This window comes from Paroedura picta, chromosome 10, assembly GCF_049243985.1.
Source record: "Paroedura picta isolate Pp20150507F chromosome 10, Ppicta_v3.0, whole genome shotgun sequence".
NCBI lineage: Eukaryota > Metazoa > Chordata > Lepidosauria > Squamata > Gekkonidae > Paroedura > Paroedura picta.
The window spans coordinates 52,883,782-52,896,106 of NC_135378.1; the positions used below are offsets into that span (position 1 = coordinate 52,883,782).

Consider the following 12,325-nt stretch of genomic DNA (forward strand, 5'->3'; position numbering starts at 1 on the left):
TGCATTTTGCTTTTCCAGGCAAACAAATTTGATTCTTCTTTTTGCCTGGTGGATTAATTAGGATATAGTCCACAGTAATTTTTATTCATCTCACAAATAAAGCAGCATTTCTTCTCCTAACTACAACATCTCGTTAAATTTTCTGGCGTTAAGTTACTCGTTAGCTGCTACAATTACAGTCTTGCCATTTTTCATTCTCTTTCTTCAAAAATTAACATGAATATGTTACTTTTCAAATTCTTCTTTTGATTAACCCTTTCAGATTCCTGCTTTTATGTTGAGCTAACTCCCCCCTGCTTCTGTTGAATAATTGGTACTGTACAGTCTCAGAATATATTGTTCTGACTCCTTTTTGGGTTGTTATAATACCCCCCCTCAATTGAGCTTATATATTTTTTTACAAGCCAGGTTTTTCCCACTGAAGGCACAGTCAAATGGCAAACCCGTGTTTTTGTTCCCTTTCAGAAATCTCTGACAAGCCCACGACACTGAGTCCTGCTATAGCGGTATGGCTCTATTCATTATTGATGACTTGGGGCCCGGCAGGCAGCCAAGTGCACAAGCAGCGCACACTCATGGAATTATCCTGGTGTGAGGTTTGTGTTCCGTATTTAGCAGCCAGAGATGCTTGATTCCAAGAGAGGGTCTCCAGCCAGTTAGCTCTGCTACTGTACAGCTTATCTTAATTTCAGCAGTGTTGGTGGAGCAGCTGCCGTATAGACCCATAACTTTGTGGGTTTGATTCTGTTCTTTGAATTACTGAAATCTGTTCAGAATGTGTACTGTTATGTAAGATAACAAGAGGTAAGCAGGCTGGAATGAATAGTTCTGGTAACAGGCAACCTAGTGAGAATCAGTCTTGCTTTCTAATGGTGTCAAGTGTGAGCCTCAAATGAATGAACAGTTGTTTTTGGCTCCCAGAGGGACTTGAGGCCAGGCATTTATTTTTCTCTGTGACCACTTTTGGAAAAGATGAGACGGTAAAACAAAAAGAGCCTGAGAGTCTTTCTGAAGTATTCAACAACAGGTTTGCTTATTTCCTTTGTGTGCACGTGTGTATGTGTGCATGTGTTTGTAGTGAAATCTTTGTCCCAGTGAAGTCTACAGTAATGTACCACCCGACTGAGAAGCAAATGGAAAGGCCAGATGCTGCAACAAGCCAAGAAACCAACATTATCCCAACATGCTACACCATTATAAGACCTAATAGCATTGTTTTAGGCTCATCTTCCAATGTAATACTTGCTGTCATGTAACAACATTTTCTGATATTTATTGTTAGACAAACACATTTGACATCATGGTTTTCAGAAACCAATGGGAGGGCATTTCAGTCTAGCTGGACATTCCTTTTTTGACCTGAGAGTCAGAATTATAATGAATAGTCTGTGCATTTCTTCTTGTCTAGATTTTAATTTTACCTTGCATCTCACTCCATGCTTCCTGCTTTTCTTTACCCTGCTGGGTGGTTTTCTCCCCAAACCACCTGCAAAGTGGGAATTCGCTAATTGCATCTGAAGAAGTGGACTCCAGTCCACTAAGGTTTATGCTAGAATAAAATGTTTAGCCTCTGAAGTGTTACAGGACTACTGCTTGTTTCTGCTCAGGGGAGTGATAGGATCTATGGTAGGATCAATCCCTTTATGTATAGTTTGATAATCACATGAATGGAATGGCTGCATCTGTGCTGCATTAGTTTTCAGAAGATATACTTAAGTCTTTAATTCTCTCATATAGAAGCATAAACTTTGGTTGGATTGAGCTCGGAATGCATAGATAACTTCTCCACATAAATGGAAATAAGTATTCATACAGAATACTTTCAAATATTCACACATCAAAAGTTTTCTTAAATAAAGAATGATGAACAGGAGGTGGTGACGTACTGGAAATTTATTTTTATATACATATAAATATTAAAAAATGCATATTTCTTTTGCTTAACAAATTGAATCCTATTGTAAATAATCTTCACTCTGGTTAAGCAAAGATAAAAATAAAGTCTTCCTCGGCATAATTTCAAAAGAAAACAGGATGGTCGTTTGCTTTGAAGAGTTGATTGCAAATGGGTAACTGTGTTAGTTTGTCATAGCAAAATAAAACAAAATCTAGTGGCACCTTGAAGACCACCATTTATTTGAACATGTGTTTTCATGGGTCACAGCCCACTTTGACAGATAGATATATAACAGTACTGGGGAATTTTTATGGGGCAGGTGCAAAGGGAGGGGGTCAAAGCTTGGGTAAATGACTCTGAAAAAAACAAATTTTATAATTTTAAAACCATTCTAGAAGTGTGTAATATTTCACTTTTTAGTAAAAGTATATGTGCCCAAATTAAGTGTTTTTTTTATTTGGCATTGTCAGCATTTGGAAACAACATCTTAATGTGTATTTTGGAACTAGGGCTAAATAGTGTAGTAAAACAGGCTTAGGCAGAGGCATCTTTATTTTAAAAGTGATGTAGCACCACCTAGTGTAGAGGACGTTATGATTTTGAACATTTCTATTTCTGAGGATAACAACAAAATAAAGAACCTCAACATTCACAGGAGATTTTAAAAGGGCCAACGATGATGGTGCAAAATCAGATTAAAATGTATTTTATTACTCAGTTAAATAGATATGAAAAGAATCCCTACACATTTTGCTAATATCAGGGATTTTTTAAATATTTAACTGAGAACTACATTCTGTGTGGCTGAATTTATAATGGTTGTATATTAAGCTAGATCCAAGATACTTTAAATCAAATTTTAAATTCACTTTGTTTGGTTGTATCTGTCTTTCACTTGTCCTACGCCAATAAAGGTATAATTATCATTGATATTTAATATAATATAAATTCTTACCTGATTTTGCACCATTAGCTTTGGCATGTTTAAATCTGTTCCTTAGGATGCCATGACATACAATTAACTGCAGTATTGCAGAAGGGTTAAGTTAAATAAACAGCACACACAACCCCAGTCCTATATTTTTATTCTTCGTAACAGCACTAACATATAGACACGTTTGTTGGTATGTCCAATCCTAACCTTTACTTGCCAAAGTAAAATGGGAAATGTTGAGGAGCAGGCAATACCAGACTGCCCTGTATCAGAATGTCACAATATATTTGCCATTTACTAATCTTAATGTAAACTGTTTGCTTAGACATGTCATAATAATTACTAAAGGAGAGGACACGCAGTAATGGGTTTAAACTTCAAGTACAACGATATAGGCTAGATATCAGGAAAAAAAATTTCACAGTCAGAGTAGTTCAGCAGTGGAATAGGCTGCCTAAGGAGGTGGTGAGCTCCCCCTCACTGGCAGTCTTCAAGCAAAGGCTGGATACACACTTTTCTTGGATGCTTTAGGATGCTTAGGGCTAATCCTGCATTGAGCAGGGGGTTGGACTAGATGGCCTGTATGGCCCCTTCCAACTCTATGATTCTATGATTTCTATGAAAATCTATCAGTAATAAAAAACAACGGCAGAAAAGTATCGAACTTCATGGCAAAGCAAGGCGAATCCTAAACCCAACTGAAAAAAGCTTTCCCTGGTGCCCAGGGCTAGCCGTAGTGGTTGTCAGGGAATAGTTCTGAGGTAGGATTATCAAAGATTAGATACCTCTACATATAAAGCTGTAGTGCTAGTAAACTACAGTGCAGTACTAAGCGGAGTAAACCTTTTTGAGCCTGTGGACTTCAGTGGAATTTCCCTGATCATCTCGTAAAAGGAGGGTCATAGAGCATAGACCTCCTTTTAGTAGCCAGGTCCCAAACAGTGTTGTTCTGTTAAAAGTGCTAGATAAGTTCCTGCCCCAAGTATGTTAACCTGGAGTAGCTTCCTAAGTTTTTTTGTGATATGGAATGAATGTATTTTAAAGAACAAGTTTTAAAACTCATTCTAGCCATGAAGCCTTTGAGCACCTCTAAAGTAGCTCTGTGACTGCTAGCTATACCCTAGCTATATTTTATTTATTGATTGATTGATTGATTGATTTGATTTGATTTCTATACCGCCCTTCCAATATGGCTCAGGGCAGTTTACATATAACATCATAGAGGATATATGGAACGAGTCAACATACAACATAGAACATATGGAACTGTAATTTTGGCGGGGAGGGGGGGGGAAACAGACTATTAATGTATTATAAAGGTGAATGAACACATGTGTAACTTGGTAAGGAAAAAAAAAGATGAAATTATATAGGAGAAGAACAGAAAGGAAAAAAGTGATTACCAAGAAGGCCGGTTTGAATAAAAGGGAAGTGGAGAGGGCTTTCTCATGTGTTGAAGCTGATGGGACCATTCCATTTAGTCTTTTTTTCTTTGCTGATATAGAAAATAGAGAGAATCCTTCATGAAGGAGCTGATTAATGTGATCCTTGTCAACACTGGTTGCATTTTATCCAATGGCAACAACAGGACGTTGCAACGTCCTAATTGTTTAATTAGACTGGCAATGTATGGCCTTGAATTTCAGACATGTTCTGATGACTGGTCATGTGAGCCAGGCTGTACTTTCTATTTGTTTTCTGTGTACCTATTTCAGTGTCCTTCTGCATGACTTCCATTTATTTCAGTGTGGCTGACATATTAGGAAGATGGACACTCACCCCAAATGCCATTTTCAGAGCATGATTTCACTGGATACCCATCTTGATTTTTAAACTTCAAGTACCTTGCCAATGTATGTGCAAGAATCTCACACATAATTGAAGAGAGGCTTTTCTAGTGTGTAGAAGATGCCCTCTGCTGGAAAAGAGGGCTTCTCACCGGTGTCTGTATATACCCAGCCCTGTGTTCCATGTGCGTGCATATATATATACTGCTCAGCATTTGCAAAACAACTTCATTGTTATATGAACTAAACACTTGACCAGTGTATACTTTTTAATCTTTTCTGCTGTCAACATTTATCTCTTCTGTCACACTGAAGGATTTTGAAATATGGTATATTTATGCAGTAAATAGAACATCGATATTGTTCCTGAGTTTAGCCTGCTGGGTAGCATAAGGTTGTTACTAAATATCGTTGTGCTGGCAGACCACATCCCTGTGTCAGGGGAAAAAATTATTCTGCTACGGGTGGGAACCCACAATACTCAAGGGGGACAATCCCCCCCCCCATTGTTGCCACTGTCAGGCCAATGCATCTCCCAGCTAACTCCCCCAAGAGCACTGTAGCAATCTGGATCTTTTATTGCCAGCTGAGGGGACCAGTAAGGGCTGCTGCACCTCTCCACTGGACCTCCAGGTTGACTCCCACACCCCGATTTCCTTCTTTTGGGCTTTGTGTGCAGCTGGTCTTGGCAGGGGACACTAAGGACACCAGCACTCCTCTGCCCAAATCCTTGACTGCCTGCGGGAGGAGGAGCAAAGAGGACCTGTACCCCTTGTTGGCTGATTCCCTCCTTTCTGGCTCAGCAGACGTTACAGGGGATGAAATCCCATCAACTCACATTGTTTAGCCTGGTGTGGCTCTGCCCCCACCAAACATCAGCTCAGCAATAGTGCCTGGAAGCCTGTCCCAATGTCCTAATCAATGGCAGTGTCCAGGCCTGGAGCCTTGCCCAATAGCCTCTGCTGTAGCAGCTAGGACAGAACCTTTGCTCAGCATCATCAGTCATGGCATCAGAGCCTTGCCCAGCATCCTTCCTGAGCCACCCTGAGCCTTACCTGGTGGTCTGTGCCACATCAGAAGGGCCCAGAGCCTTGCCCAGCATCCTCGCTTGGTGTCCTCTGCTGCAGCCACAGGGCCTGGAACTTCATCTGGTGTCTTTCACTGTGGTGGAAGGGTCCAAAGCTTTGCCCACTGTCCTCCAGTGTGGGAGCCAGGAATGGAGCTTTACCCAGTGTCCTCTGCCAGAACAGCAGTCCAGAGCCTTTTCCAGAGTCCTCTGCCATGACAGCTAGGCTTGGAGCCTCTCCAAGTAACCTCGACACAGCGAAAGAGAAGAGCTGGGGGCTTTTTTTGTACCCCACTTTTTGCTCTCTGGGGGAGTCTCAAAAGTGGCTCACAATCGCCTATACTTCCTCTCCCCACATCAGATACCCTGTGAGAATTGTGACTGGTCCAATGTCACCCAGCTGGCTGCATGTGGAGGAGTGAGGAATCAGACTTGTTTCTCTAGATGAGAGGCTGCCACTCTTAACCAATATGCTGCAAGGCCCAGAGCCTTGCCTGGGGTCCCCCATTGCAGCAGCTGGGCACAGACATTCAACCAGTGACCTCTGCTGTGGCAGCCTGCTTGGAGCACCTTGTGGCTTCTCCCTGCCAGTTTTACCAGTAAGTACATTGTCTGTACATATGCAGACAATGCTTTTTTGAAAATTTGGGGGAAATTTAACCCCCTTATTATTTTCTGTTAAGATTTCAGATGTTTCTGCACACTTGGAGATTTCAGAAAGACCTGTTTGGCCTCCTTGTAGCCCCAGTCTCTGCAGATGGCAGTCACACATGGCTAATGGTATATAGATGATACAGTACAATATTTAAACTTCAATAAATTAACTTTATTTTTATACCCCACCCTTCTTATAGAGGTTAGGGCAGGTAACAACACAATAATATGTAGGCAGTCTCCATTTCCCCGTAGCAAATTTACAGTTACATGCTGGGAGTGGGGGTCAGAGTTTTCGGAGCAGGTCTTCCTCAGTTACCAGGTCTTCTCTCCGTATATTAGTACAGGGTGTGAATACCAGTGGTGTTGAGATGTGGCTAGGAGATGTGGCATGGAAGACTACCTAGTGGTAGTATCTTTACTGCCGCTAACCTCTGAACCTTATTGTTCCTGGGATTGTTGGTATCCAATATTTCTTTTCTTTTTCTTACTTTAGGCAACTAGGCTGACATCCAGCAGGTGCAGAAGCAAAGATATTTCTCATTCCCATTTCAGGATGAAACACAAGGCCCACAGTAGCTCAGTGGCCTGGGTGAATCCAGATGCACCACTGTTGAGTTGCCACCATCTTGTTGATGCAGATATTCTGTGCCTTTTCAGATTCTATAGCAGGCATAAATGTAACAGATACAGTCATATCCAGTGAACAGATGTGGCAGTAGGCAAGTGAAAAGAAAGTTGGCAATCTCCATTCATCTGAGATGGAGCCAGAACTTATTCCACCGGTCATCATATTCAATAAACATTGTTTCAGCTGTGTCCCTCTTCTTACAGTAGCTTGAGGGTCTTCTTACCTTGTTTGTTACCAGCCTCAGATGTTTCCATGATGGAACACACAATGCGGGGGAGGGAGGGGTCCACTATAAAGTACCACCAGGGCTGAAAGTTTGCATCTTAGGGGGAGGTATTATCACAGGAGCACCAGCAAGGATGATGCTGGCTCCTGCTGCTCATTGTCCTGATGATGTCCCCTCTTCCCCTACCTAATGCTGCTGCTGCTAGAAATCTGCCAGTGAAAGGTTAGGAGACGGAGAATGTGCTGAAAGTGTGGTATAGTGGTTATAGCCCCAGGAGATGTGAATATAATTCCCTGCTCTACCATGAAGCACCCTAATTTGGTCTTGAGACCAACAACTCTTGTCTATCCTAATCTACCTCACAGGCTACCTTTGAGGATAAAAAGGAAAGGCCCTAAGTTTTTTGGAGAAAGACTGTTTCAGCTGCCAGGAGGAGGCCACTGGTCCTTTCACTGCTCATTCTGAGGGACTGTTGCATCATAATGTGTCACATAATTTCCCAGCCCTTTCTCCTGGGATGCCATGGCCAGGTCTGAAGTTCAAGCCCTGTATTGAGTTAAGTATCTATGTTGCTTCACTGAGCTTACAGTTTATATGGTTTAGTCCATATGAGGTAAGGGGTGATGGGAAAAGACCTTTCCCGTGCCTGGTAGCTATCCAGCCCCTGAGCAGGGGTCCCATTCTAGTCAGACTGTCTTTTTCCTTTTATGGCTTTTTAAAATGGCTGGCTTTATTGCTACCTTGTGATAATTTTATGGTGCTTTTAGTTGTAAGCCATTCAAATACAGCTCTGGAAAAGCAGCATAAAAATTAATAAATTAATAAATCTAAATTTATTACAGAATAATCACTTTATTTTGTAGAGGTTCTGTGGTTGTTTCCCACTGCTTTGCTCTTTCCCTGGCCAATTTCACATGGGCAAAAAAGGCTGAGAGGGCGCCTATATGGAAGCAAGGCTAATCCCCACTTCCACATGACGCAGCTGCTGGGCAGGCCCTCTCCCTTCCAGACCCGGTTCCTCCGTGTTCTGTGGTGGCCCAGAGGGGACAAAAAAAATGCCCTGGTCAGTTTCATGGCGCTTCGCTGTGCCATAGACTGGAGCATTTATTAATTTTGCAGGACGGTGGGATTGTGTTCCACACGATCCCACCTTCCTGCAAAATACCCTCCCCCCCCCCGGCATAGCAAACCTATCTGCTGCCACTGTGTTTTTCAGGAGGACACATTTCAGTGCCGGAGCAGATCTGGTGCTGAAATGTGTCTCCTGCGGCGACACAGAAAGCTGTGGAGCATAAAACACCACAGCACTGCACTGGCGGTGGCTTGGCACAACCGCCGCTGTGTGGCATGGCCCCCAGTGAGCTAGTAGCTTAGGAAAGATGGAATTGAAAAATACTTAAAACTAGTATAAATGGTGCAGCCTGCCCTCCTGTGGTATACTTTTTTTTTTTTTAACAAATATTGCCCTTTGCAAAACCCATATTCCCCTCACAGCAATACTGATGCAAAAAGGTTGTGTGCTAAATAGTGTCTTCAGAGACTCATCGGAATCCAGATAGGGACTAAATACTTTTCGGAAAGGCTCTAATTTCTGTTTATAAGCCTCCTATTTAACTGAGGTATGGAGGCTGTAATTGGAAGGCACTGCTGTTTATCCTGGGGTGTGTGTAAGTATGGGGAGGATAATGTTTTTTGAGTCTTCCTGCTATTGGTGTGGGTGGGTTGATGTCTTTCTCTGTGTGGCTGGTGTGGAGGAGTCCTTAGTGTGCAGTATTGTGATTGTTGATAATTAGAGTTTCTGTGCCTGGCAGGTGAAATTGTTCGGAAGATCTAGAGTATTTTGTTCATAGTAGAAACACTATCCACCTCTGATGTTTAGTGCTAATGCTGTGTTTTACATATGATATGAGGAACTGTGTTAATGATCCAATCCCTCCTCTTAAGAGGGCTCAAAAGAGGCTCTCTCAGGGGAAAGAAAACCATGAAGTGTCTGATTGAGATGGGATGCCCAGGGCATAATCTCACTGTCCAAAATTAGAGCTGGCAGATTACGTCCTATCTAATAAAGTAATGGTTGTCTCACAATTGCATTTCTGATTTTATAATCCTGTCATTAAAATGCAAACATGGGGCCTTTTGGAGGGCTTCTAGTACCTTTTGTCACACTTGCGACTCATAATTGATTTGTGATAGAGGAACTTGCATGCATTTATATGGTATTATTATTGTGCATAATTTTCTTACCCTGTAACTCCCCCGCCCCTAAAAAAAAAAACCCTGTATAGAATATTGGTTCAGGATGAGTTCAATTAGCTAATACTGTTCTGTTCCCAATACCTTTGGTCACAAGTGTGGTATTTTATCATAAGTTTAGTAGAAATTATATACAAACTAGAAGCTCTTCTTTTTCTCACTTGATGTGGAAGACAATCGCCGCAACATTTTAAAGAAACATTGATTGTAAATTTCATGAAGACTGGAAGGAGAGTGGTTTTCCTAATCTCTCTGACAAAACATTCTGCATGGTTGGCACGGTAGTCATACTAAAGAGTAGCAGACATGTCAGATAGATGGAATAATGAGCAAGAATTGACTGGAGGATTGAGATCTGCATGGATTCAGACAGGGAGAGGCAGCCCTACAAGTATGTGGGACCCAAATCAGGAAGAGCTTTAAAGGTAATCTGCAACACTTTGAATTCAATTTACAGTCACATAGTAGTAAATGTAGTTGATTAAAAATAGTATAATGTGTTTATTTTAATAGCTAGTGCCAATGTAAAGTTGTGCAGACATATTTAGGACTAAATGAAGTGTCCACAAAAGAAGTTCCTCTTCGATGTTACAACCTTGAAATTACAGTAGCGTAGATTAGCCTCCAAGACAGTAGAGTCCAGAAGGGATGATCATTTAATCATATCTAATTTTCTAACAGTAAACTGGGCCCAGCATCACCCCCCCCCCAAAAAAAAACCCTATTCCCCTACATAAGAAAGACTCACCCCATCCAAGGTTGGCAGATCATCTTCTAAAACACTAGTCTGCTCAGTCAGTATCACCTTCAGCTGTCTGGATTCAACTTCTGTTTGTCCTCTTGACTGCGGCTTCTAGGCACAGATTCGGAACAGGCACCGTTGCTTTTGGAGGTTTAAAGTGTAATCATCCACGGTTTCTCACCTCATGGGAAACTCCCTCCAGCAGCGACGCATTCACTCTCTTATCAGGAGGCACCTTTACTTTCTGTCTGCATGATTAAATCAGACAAGAAAACCAGGGATACATTTTGCATGGGGTGGCATTCACAGTCTCAGTTAGAAGATCAGTCTGAAGCTTTAACAAATTGTTACTTCTGATACAGGATCGACAATCAATCTGATGTCCAAGTCAGACTAGATATTTTTATCAGCAGGAAAACTTTGCAGAACCATTACATCAAAAGACCTAATTCATTTTGCCAAGGTGTTCAGATGTAACTGCCTACAGATCAAAAACTATATTAGGAGATGCAGCTGATGGTGAATAAAAAAAGTTTTCTTTATGAATGGCAATCAATCTCCTTAATAAACCAAGGGACAATAAACCAAGTAACCTTGTCTATACCCATTCGGTGTTGCCCTGTCTGCAGTGGTTGTTGTCTCAGTGGCAGCTGATCTTTCCTCAGTAGACAAAATGGACAATCTCCCTTTTCCCGAATGCACAAGGAAGATTCAGTACTACAGAGCATGAAAGATACAGGTCAGGAAGCTATAGTTTGGTAATAAAAATAGTTGGCCTGGCAGAAACGGAGTGCATGAGTGGCAAAGACTTGTTACTAGCTGAAAGAACCGTGTAAATCAAGTAGTGCCACATTATAGGAGAAAGCTCTTGCATTTTCTGCTCATGATGGTTGCTAGAGGAAGTCGATACTGCATCCAGAGTGGGGCTTGTCTGCTCATGTTCATTAAGACAGTAACATGTGAACTGTCTGTTTAGTTAGGTTGTAATTTGCAGTGCTCTTGCTCTGTTTGAGTATTGTAGTAGATTGGTGGCTGTGATGAAAAAGGATTACAGACTTGATTTGGATTCTCGAATGCTAATACCATATTCCTAATATGCATCAATGTATTAAATTCATGACATGATCAAATCTGTGGATGCTTAAATCTGAAGATTGGTGCCACGAATAGACGAGGGAGATCTTTTTGGAAAAGGTTTGCAGAAAATCTGAATTAAATAATAATAATTAATAATCAGGGGATAACAACCCCCATAATAGAAATAGCCCTTCTAGTTTTAAGAAATGAATGCCCTCAGTGGCCATTGCTAGAAACCACTACAACAGTGGTCCCCAACCACCGAGCCTTGGCCTGGTGCCGGGCCGCGAAGGCCCTGGCACCGGGCCACGGCTCCCTCTCCCCCCCCCCCGGCAGTGAGAAATTTCCCAGGCCACAAGCTTGTGGCCTGGCAAGCTTCTTTTTGCGGGAGGGGGGGTGGGAAGCACGTTTGCGCCATGTGCGGCACTTTTGCGCATGCACGTTTGCGGCCATGCATAGCGCAAAGGTGCATGTGCGGACCTGCCGCGCATGTGTGGCAGCCGGATTGCACTCCCCCCCACCGGTCCACAGCCTAATAAAGGTTGCGGACCACTGCACTACAATATTGCCAGTCTTCAAGGCCTGGTTTCTGTCAGTAAAAAGCAGAGGGAGAGGGAATGATGAAGGATTATGGCTAAGGTTCAGTATAGGTAGCTTGGTTGTCAGGTGAGAAGCAGAAAATGAGATGAAGTGGAGACTTTCAGGAAAGAGAAAAGGGGAATAATGGAAGAAGGGGAAAGAGATGCAAACAACAAGACCTTGTGGGTTTTCCACTTGTTCATTCCACTGCTTGCTTAATACTTAGCTTTAATTTTTCAATATCAGTTTCCCCCACAATCTGTTTCAGTGAATTAGAAATACATAGTACTATTCTGAAAAAACAAACATCTTTCAGTTCCCAACCTACATTACTGTGGGAATCCTACAGTAAGAAGTTAGTTTTATCTTCTAGCAAACACATGAAATCTATCCCTCGGTGCTAGTTTTCCTTGTAGAAAAGCATAACTGGATTTCTGAAATATGACATGTTAGATGATCCTTACTGTAAAGAAAAGTGC

The 12,325-nt window shown here is 41.9% G+C and overlaps 1 protein-coding gene and 1 long non-coding RNA gene across 4 annotated transcripts in view; one reads left to right on the forward strand and one right to left on the reverse strand.

The window, feature by feature from the left end:
• Positions 1-12,325, forward strand: part of SLC10A7 (solute carrier family 10 member 7) — a 163,753-nt gene that overhangs the window by 86,146 nt on the left and 65,282 nt on the right. The window lies entirely within an intron of this gene.
• Positions 6,490-11,093, reverse strand: LOC143819743 (uncharacterized). The gene is made up of 2 exons (XR_013225072.1): positions 10,197-11,093; positions 6,490-7,001 (listed from the first exon to the last, which is right to left on the reverse strand). It is a non-coding gene; the product is annotated as an uncharacterized LOC143819743 (long non-coding RNA).